We start from the raw sequence: 10,902 nt of genomic DNA, 5'->3' as shown, positions 1-10,902 counted from the left end.
CTGTATTTTTATTTTATAAATATGATGAAACTAAAGACTTTTTGGAGATATGAAGGACGCACTATTACTCTATAGGTACTCAAGATTAACATGAGATTGACTGAAACTAAGTATTTTACCCCCCCTTTATCATTAGAGTAAGAAATAGCTGATTCCAATCTCAATCAGAGACATAGCCAGGTGTTGAAGACTTTCCATTACATGGGCATACACAATAAAAAGGCACTCTTTGGATTGGTTGTGTTCAAAGCAACACAGAGGAGCAAAAAAAAAAGTCTGGATGAGGGAGAAGACTAGTTGGACCAGGGAGAAGAGGACTAGTTGGACCAGGGAGAAGAGGACTAGTTGGACCAGGGAGAGGAGGACTAGTTGGACCAGGGAGAGGAGGACTAGTTGGACCAGGGAGAGGAGGACTAGTTGGACCAGGGAGAGGAGGACTAGTTGGACCAGGGAGAGGAGGACTAGTTGGACCAGAACAAGGGAGAAGGAGAGGTAGGGGGAGAGGAGTAAGAATGTGTGCTGCTGTTCAAAGGAGAGTAAGAGCTGTTGTCACGGATGAAATAAGAGCCACCATCATAGACCATGTGATAAACCATGGACTATCATTGAGAGAGGCTGGTGAAAGAGTCCAGCCTAATCTCAGGCGGTCAACCGTTGCTTCCATTATCCAGATATTTCAACAAACCAACAGGTAAGTCATGCATTTCATGAGGGCTATCAATGCAGTTGCTATTTACTGTTTTACAGTAACTGCTGGCCACCAGGAGTTACTAATACAAATCTTTTGTATTTTTGTTCTTCTAAAGGACACAACGACTTCCTTGCTCTGGGGGAAGAAGAAAGCTTCTCAGTGAAGACCAAGAACATGCCATTGTAGGATGGGTCATTGCTGAAAATGCAATAAAACAGAGAAATTCAGACCAGAATTGTAGAGGACAACCTGGTATTCCAGATGTGGAAAGCATCAGCCTGATGAAACAGCTGTACACGGTTCCCTTTGAGAGAAACAGTGATGGGTCAAGGAACTGTGGCACCAATACGTACAGGTATGATGTCTATACACCATGTCTGATTCTACAGTGACTATTCCACACTACTTTGTTTTTTTTCACTATTCTCTATTGCTACTCTACAAGTAAACATACCCACATAGTGGAAAGCATTTATGTAATTTTCTTTCAGAGAATTATGGAGTTGGAGGCTAATCAGACACTGCATGAATTCATTTATGTAGACGAGGCAGGGTTTAACCTGGCAAAAACACGTAGACGAGAAAGAAATGTAATTGGGAAAAGGGCCACTGTTGATGTGCTGGGTCAGAGAGGAGCAAATATCACAATGTGTGCTGCAATCTCAAGTGCTGGTTTGGTCCTGCAGAAAAGCCAGATTGGTTCCTACAACACGGAGCGCCTTCTTTTGTTTTTAGATGACCTCCACCAACAACTGGTGCCAGAAGCAGAACAGGAGGGAGGAAACATGAGGACATTTGTGATTACATGGGACAATGTAGCATTCCACCATTCACATGCAATCACTAACTGGTTTGCAGCACATCCAAGAGTGATTTCACTTTTTCTTCCTCCGTACTCTCCTTTCCTCAACCCCATTGAGGAATATTTGCCCTTTTTTTCTGTCCTTTTATTTTATTTATGCACACTTTAGTAAACCAAAGGCTATCTATGTACAGCATATTGAGTCAGAAGACTGAAATAAGAGGTTGAAATGAGATCAGATCCAGATGGATTAAGCTGTGATAAAAGATTTGCTGTTTATTTTTGTAAATGTTTTATTGAATTTTAATGTTACGTTTCTCTGTATTCAGGTTTGACTGTAATAATAATAACAAAAATGTGAACACTTCAAATCAAAATGTATTATTTATTTTTATTGTGTGTGTGATCTGAAAGCATTGTTTGATTTTTGAGTCCAGCAATTTTTTTTACTTTTTGAGAAGAGTCAATGGTTTTGTGAGTTTAGTTTGAAAATTTGGATTTGTGTTTAGTTAGAAAATGGGTGAAGGTTTTAAGAAATGTGTCTTAGCAATTGTGAAAAACTGTAAAGAAAGGTCAATGCCAGTGATGTAGACAAAGTCATCAGGCTGGACTTATGGACATCCATTTGAAGAGACACACTCTGTCAGTTCAAATCTAGACTAAAAACACATCTCTTCGGCCTAGCATACACATAACACATTATAGACTTCTATAATTAGGCTGTATAGCTTAGAACAGCCGTGACCGGGAACACTTCCCGTAAATCCTAAGAAGGATGGCGTCTACGCTAATATTATTCTCTCTGTCTATCCCGAGGTTTACCGCTGTCCACCGGATCCAGGCCGTATCCAGATCTGATGAAGGACCAGCGCCAGGACACGACGACACCGCTGACCTGAAGTGTCAACCAGTCTCTCCTCCTCTCCACTCCGACTTCACCCAACCGGAACTGGACAAATACTCTGATTCATTTTGAACTTCTGACCTGTAATGCTCCTGAATCATAATCATACACTGTTCGCTCGTTGGCCAGAGGAGAACTGGCCCCCGACTGAGCCTGGGTTCTCCCAAGGTTTTTTTCTCCATTCTGTCACCTGATGGAGTTTTGGTTCCTTGCCGCTGTAGTTGGGGACATTTAATATTCAACAATATTATAGATCTGCCTTAAAGGTGGACGATGATGAAATTGTTTTTTGTATTATTTTCATGTTATCACTGTGAAGCTGCTTTGATACAATCTGTATTGTAAAAAGCGCTATATAAATAAAGGTGACTTGACTTGACTTGGACCCAACATGATTGATGCTTTGATTTTAATTCTGAGTAACAAGCATTTTCAATTAGAGTTTTTTACTGTAACCTTTTTGGCTTTTGGAGTTGGCCTACTGTATTTTTACACTATGCAAGTGCTGAATATACAGACATTCATTACGTAATACGTACTATACAATATTCAGTACAATACTATACTTGCAGTGCATAGTGTACAATTTATTCACCTACTGTAAGTTGCAATTATTATAGCCTACTTTTTTTTTAAACATAAAACTGCCAAATTAGTTTACTTTGTTACAATACTTTTTTTCTGTAACTGCATACTTAGGGTTGTTCTCCATTTTTTGATGTAGTGTCTAATGAATGATCTGTAGTAATATTGAGCTGCATGTGTGTATGATTAGAAAGCATTGTTTGATTTTGAGCACAGATAAAATGGTTTTGAGTAAATTTTTTGATTTTCTGACAGGAGAGTCAGATGTTCTCTGAATGTAGTTTGAAGATTTGAGAAAGTGGGTGATGGTTCCAAGAAATGTGTTTTAGCAATTCAGGAAAACTGTAATATAGATTAAAAACATGCATAAAAAAACAACAAACTAATAAAAGTGAATCTTATCAAGCATGATTTTTATTTCAAGAACTTCGAGATCTCAACACTGACTCTCAGTCTTAACAAAATTACCAAATTATCATAATCTTTCAAAAATAAACATCATAAACGTTAAAGTCAAGTCAAGTCATTAAAGGGTTAGTTCACCCAAAAATGAAAATAATGTCATTAATGACTCACCCTCATGTCGTTCTAATCCCGTAAGACCTCCGTTCATCTTCGGAACACAGTTTAAGATATTTTAGATTTAGTCCGAGAGATTTCTGTCCCTCCATTGAAGCTGTATATACAGTATACTGTCCATGTCCATAAAGGTAATATAAACATCATCAAAGTAGTCCATGTGACATCAGTGGGTTAGTTAGAAGTTTTTGAAGCATCGAAAATACTTTTTGGTCCAAAAATAACACAAAATAAGACTTTATTCAGCATTGTATTCTCTCCCGGGTCTGTTGTCAATCTGCGTTCAGGACTCCGCAGTGACGCTGCTGACGTAAGACGCTGATGACGTGTTATCTGGTGCGCCCGAGCTTCGTTTACAGTCTGAGGGAGACGCACGCTATATTCAAGCTATTCTACATTGTTTGCGTGGATATCATTTTTTTAATGGTGCGTAAATGTGCATGTCGCGGATGAGACACTTTTACAGCGTGCGTCTCCCTCAGTCTATAAATGAAGCTCGGGCGCACCAGATAACACGTCATCAGCGTCTTACGCCATCAGCGTAACTGTGAAGGATTGACAACAGACCCGGGAGAGAATACAATGCTGAATAAAGTCTTATTTTGTGTTATTTTTGGACCAAAAAGTATTTTCGATGCTTCAAAAACTTCTAACTAACCCACTGATGTCACATGGACTACTTTGATGATGTTTATATTACCTTTATGGACATGGACAGTATACTGTATATACAGCTTCAATGGAGGGACAGAAAACTCTCGGACTAAATCTAAAATATCTTAAACTGTGTTCCGAAGATGAACGGAGGTCTTACGGGCTTAGAACGACATGAGGGTGAGTCATTAATGACATTATTTTCATTTTTGGGTGAACTAACCCTTTAACAATGTAGATTGTTTCAAAGCAGCTTTACAGTGATAAACGGATAATTTAAGGTAACAGAGATTGTTTTGGCTTTATAGCAGGTCTTAATTAAAGATATTTTCCAGCTAAAGTTAGTTTTGATTGATTCACTTCCGTCGCAACGATCATTAGTTATTAAATTAGAGACCGCTAAGACAACACCGTTCTCTACACAGACTTTAAACGAGAACCTGTGAGAAACGCTGATGGCGCTCACATGCGCATTAAGAATTGATTCTATAGTTATGCGCAATTGAATATATGTGCGCAGGTTTGTAATTCCCTACAAACCAGGCCTTAAACTACTTGTCTGGCCTTAAACATTTTAGACAGAATTTTATCACTTCAGGGGAGATACGCAAAACCGAAATTATCCAGACAACGCTTTATCTGTAGAGTGGTAAAGGGATCCATAGGGAGAGGCTAGTTGGCACTTCAGCACTACGTTGTCATCGGGTCCAAGCGAAGGTCCTCCGTCAGATCTGGATCCGGCAGGCTGTGGGAAAACCTTGGGATAAACAAAGACACTAAAATTAGCGTAGATGCCATTCTTCTTATGATGTAACGAGTACGAGATCCAACAAGGGAGCCAATGCAGTGTTGACAGAACCAGGCTAATATGATCAGACTTCCTGGTTCTGGTAAGAACTCGAGCTGCTGCGTTTTGAACTAGCTGCAGTTTGTTTATTAAGCATGCAGGGCAACTACCCAGTAGAGAATTACAATAGGCCCTATGCACAGCTGCACTACTTCCTGAACTTAAGCAGGGTCCTTTGTTTCCTGTCTGCCAGGATTGGCCAAACTGATTAATCCAGGTGTGTCTGACCAACAACAATAATCGGACACACCTGGATTAATCAGTTTGGCCAATCCTGGCAGACAGGAAACAAAGGACCCTGCTTAAGTTCAGGAAGTAGTGCAGCTGTGCATAGGGCCAATAATCTAGCCTTGAGGTCATGAGCATATGGCGTAATTTAGATATATTTTTAAGATGAAAAAATGCGGTTTTACAGATACTAGAAACGTGACTTTCAAATGAAAGATTGGTATCAAAGAGCACACCCAGGTTCCTAACCGATGAAGACTTAACATAACATCTCGTTATTACGACATAATTGAGGGGAACAAATAATATTTATGTGGCAGCAATGCGTCACCGTAGCCTACTACTGTGACAAATAGGCATCTGAATATTTTGTTATTTTTCCACTTCCATTACGGTGGAAACCACATTAAATATGAATTGAATTATATAATATAGCGCTAACAGTAACAACTCTGCACACACAATAAGTTCTTAGGTTAACCTATATTACCAACTGTATTGAACCAAACAATGCGCTCATTAAACGTGACTGGTGATGTGTATGTGGATAGGCACGATGTTAAATCACTGTAATAAACAACTGTTGCTAACATACTTCTTTCGGTCCAGGTTTATATAAGCCTATTTATTGATTGATTTTTTTCTTCTTCTAACGTTACTCTAGTAGGTAGATCTTCAAACGGAGAAATGGAAAAAAGGAATTTCAAAAAAACAAAATCGGACCGTTATTTGTATTTGGTTTAGTCGTTTTTCGTTTTTGGATTCAGAAACCAAAAACGGGGAAAACGGCTCTTTTTTGACCGTTTCTTTGTTTTTGGTTTGAAACGACAAACGAAAATAAGGTGGTTTTGTTATTTAGTTTTTTGGTTCAAACGAAAAAACAAACTATCAAAACGTACACGGACCTACCCGGACCCAAGACGAACGTTGTGACAATGTTTTTGTGTGTATTTGACCGTGAGCGCAACAAGCCATGAAAAAGAAGCAGGTTTATGTGGACTCACTGGGAATGAAGCACGGGAATGATATCAGGCGCAACCACCGCAATTCAACGAACGCCGAAAACTTAGGATTTGCATTGTTATTATACAGTTGTGTGCATTATTTGTTGTTATTAGAGACTTCCGACGATCCGTTGATGGTAGCCTACCTGTATTTTTATTTTATTTTTTATATATATATATATTATTAATACAGTATTAATTGAGAATAAAAAAAATAAAAAATAAAATCCAGTTTAAAGTAAGTAATTTTGTCCAAAAACTACTAGAGAATTCACAAGCCTATCCAGAGAGATATAGGTATCTAGTGGTAACACCATGAAATTACATGTTTTATTTTATTTTCTCTCAACAGATGGTGCAAATCTGATTTTAAAAAAAATATTTAAAAGGCCTAGTCTCTATATTAATCTGAAATACTGCATTAATTGAAAAAAATATTTAAAAAAAACTAGAAAACAATTTATTTGTATTACTTTTAATGGCAAAAATTAACCATAATTATTGAATAAATATTAATACGTACCATCAAACCCTCACCAGAAAAAAAAAATAGGATGACTAGTAATTTCCTACTACTAAATTCAGAAAAAAACAGCATCTCTTTGGCCTAGCATACACATAACACATTATAGACTTCTATAATTCAATGTTAGGCTGCATAGTTTAGAACAGCCGGGACCAGGAACACTTCCCGTAAATCCTGATGTACTTGGTACATCATAAGAAGGATGGCGTCTACGCTAATATTAGTCTCTCTGTCTATCCCGAGGTTTACCGCTGTCCACCGGAACCAGGCGTATCCAGATCTGATGAAGGACCAGCGCCAGGACACGACGACGCCGCTGACCTGAAGTGTCAACCAGTCTCTCCTCCTCTCCACTCCGACTTCAACCAACCGGAACTGGACAAATACTCTGATTCATTCTGACTTCTGACCTGTAATGCTCCTGAATCATAATCATCCACTGTTCGCTTGTTGGCCAGAGAAGAACTGGCCCCCGACTGAGCCTGGGTTCTCTCAAGGTTTTTTTCTCCATTCTGTCACCTGATGGAGTTTTGGTTCCTTGCCGCTGTTGCCTTGCCTTCTGGCTTGCTTAGTTGGGGACATTTAATATTCAACAATATTATAGATCATGCCTTAAAGCTACACTGTGTGATTTTTACCCCCATCTAGCGGTGAAAAGGTATATGACCATCCACAGCGAATATTAGTTTCTGTTCCTCTCAATTTCGTTTTAACTCCTACGGTGGCCAATGTAGTCCAAGATTAACATGGCTTCCAGTTCGACCTCGTCCATGAGCATTCCTTCAAGTGATGAGGTTACTTTAGAAAACTATTATAATTTGCAGTAATTTAATTTGTCAGTTAACATATAGGTTATGACATCTATGTAAAATTAATAATAGTTTTATGTTTTCGTAATTTTTTTACCATTTCATTGCTAACATCAGCTATCAGGTTCCCAGACGAATGCAAGCTAATCTTAGTAAAGTAACTTTTATCAGTGCTATCGTTATTCTGTATATTGTACAACATCACTAGCGTAAGGCAAAGTTTACATTGTAGGCTATATCATTTTCTCTGTGAGCAGAGATCAGTTGATGTGACGGAGGTATGAGGGAGAGGTAGAGGGAGAGGGAAAGGAAAAGGAAAAAATAAAAACAGCGCCGGTGCCAGTGAATTGCGGAGACGCGAAAGGCAAAGCTTGAATTAACGGGTATGTCCCTCTTTGGCTAATGTACTTTCAAGATGGAGGGGCAACATGGCGACCGACATTCGAATCCCTCACCCGTATGTATTTTTAATGGCATATTATACACCCACGAGAATACTTTATTACTTGAACGAAGTAAATATACATTAATGAGCACATATATTTTTGAAAGAACTAAGTGTTTTTAGCTAAGAATAAACTAAAAAAGTTACACAGTGTAGCATTAAGGTGGACGATGATGCAATTTTTTATAATTTTTTTATTATTATTTTCATGCTATCACTGTGAAGCTGCTTTGATACAATCTATATTGTAAAAAGCGCTATATAAATAAAGGTGACTTGACTTGACTTGACCAGACGGTTAATAACATTTATGTCAGGAATATTGTAATCTACAGCAATTTAAAAAAAAGTTGGCTGCCAAAAATATCAATATTGGGAGTTGTCATTACAGGTATGGGTTTAAAGACATATTTATTAATTAGTTTGTTCAATATTAAAATAGTTCAACATAAACCTATTTTAGTTAATAGGTACTTTGATGTTTAACATTACAATTCCTTACAGTGGACTTTACATTTAAGATAAAGACTTTCAATATGTTCTCAACTTCACATGAACCGCTAGAATATTTTCATAGGATGTGTTAATTGACGTTATAAAATATAAACACATGTTCAGTTTTCATAGAAGCCAAGCTGATTTTGGTGTAAGGTCTTAACATCAATAACATCAATTTTGTTTGAATTTACAGATATCTACTTCTTGATCAAAGATATCCTCCTAAGATTCAGACATATCTGACCTCTATAGAGTAGGAATACATTTTTTTATATTTATCTGAGACCACAATATTATTACATTTGTAAAAATCGATTTGTCATCAGACCATTGTCATACTGACCATTTATTATATCAATAAATGGTCAGTATATTTTATAGGCAAGACTACTAGTCCATTTGATTTTATATTAGGCATACAAAAGCAGCTAGGGTTGCAGTTTTCGCTGCATTTGAATGTATGTTAAAGCATATTTCCATGAAATATAAGACATTGTCTGTTGACACTTCTGTTTTGAAGGGGTGGTAAAATGCCATTTTCACAAGATGTAAAATAAATATCTGATGTCCCCAGATCGTGTGTGTGTAGTTTAAGCACAAAATACCCCACATATATTTTTATATAGCATGTTAAAGTTGTCACTTTTTGAGGGTTTGCAAAAACGCACTGTAGGTAGTCGTCCACACTCCACAGTAACTCCACAGTTGAGTGTGGCGACTGCAGCTTTCCCGCGAGTGGGCGTGGTTTCAGCGCAGCCAGCGGACACGCCCCCAGCGTTTGAGAGCAGAGACTACTGCTCATCTTTTCAAGATTTTGATAGCTTTTTTTATGTAGGCTACTTGCCGGCTTTTTTATCATTCAAATCTGGCTTGGTGGCTTATAACACATTTTTCTGTGGTGTGACACAAACTCAGAACACATACTTAATTTTGACTTTACAGGGACTTTAAAATATGCGATCCCAGGGCGGTTAAATAAATAATTTAACTTACATTCGACTTACATTTGCGGTTTAAGTTTAATTACTAATGTTAACTAGCATTTAGTTTGCAATAATTAGCCTGTGCCTAGTATGTTATCTCCTTACCTATTGGGTATGAATTCATATCACAAGTTCTTGAATATCATTTTACATAACTTCTTAATATTATGCATTAACTTAATATGGCGTACTGACGTTACTTTTCAAAATAAAAAAAATACTATGCAAAATTACAGAATACTTACCAAAAGTTGCTCCTGCTCGCCGTCTCTGCAAGATTAGGTGATTCAGATTTCTCTTGGCACAGCTACTAGAAGACTTACAGCTGTCAGACAGGTTGTTCACGTCACATCTACGTCATCAACCTCAGTTTGAGCCTGCGCAGTACGCCTGGCGATCAGGAAGTGAGTGCTTCAAATGGGCTTCACTTTTCTCTGTTAAAATCTATGGGGCCACTGTGTCCTTCTTATATACTGTCAATGGTTATCTGTCGTGCTTGTTAGTCTCGTTGCCAAGTGGAACATTTCGAGCGCCATAAGTTCAGACGTTATGGTTTTTTATGCATTTCTCAATTGCCGTCGCCACGTCGCCATCAGGTATACGTTCCTACTATCTGTGCCGTCTCTATCAATCCCATTCAAAATTAGACACGGACTGACGGCGACGGAAGGGTAGACTGCTCCTTCTCCTTCTTTGGGGTAGTTTTAGAGTTTTTAAACTCAACCTTCGAGTTACCAGTCTGACTCTTTAATCATTAGGCCACGACTGCCCACATATACATAACAATAAAATAAAAACATCTCCATGTATAAAATACAGTTATGTACTCTTATACTAACTATTAAATCTATAAAATAATTACCATCAAGGTTTTCTAGAAAGTCATAAAACATGTTCCAGATGGATCATAGCCTATTATATGAAGTTTGTTTTTCATTAAATAATCAATCTTATAAGGCAAGACATGTGGTCATCCCATGTATGTAATGAGACACCCCAGGACTTTCTCATTTTTCCAAGAACAGGCAATTACACGATTAGCCTCCAACTGTCACGGGTTGTAGGGATCATGAACACGACGATGAAGGGTAAAGGGTAGCCTATTTTAATATAGCTCACAAATGATGACGCTCACAGATGAACAACACATTAAAGAGACAGGACAACAAACATTGAAATAAAATGTATAGGCTACAGACCTACACAGCTGAACAGAATGACAAATCATATTAGTAACCATGGAGACAAACGAGTAGCTGAACAAAGGAAGACAGGAACCAATGAATACTAACTAAAAGTCCATGAAAGTGAAACTAAGAACAAACATAACTAAATATCTCTGACACC

The sequence above is a fragment of the Phoxinus phoxinus genome, assembly GCF_949152265.1.
Source record: "Phoxinus phoxinus genome assembly, chromosome: 6".
Classification (NCBI taxonomy): domain Eukaryota; kingdom Metazoa; phylum Chordata; class Actinopteri; order Cypriniformes; family Leuciscidae; genus Phoxinus; species Phoxinus phoxinus.
This window is presented reverse-complemented; position numbering follows the sequence as displayed.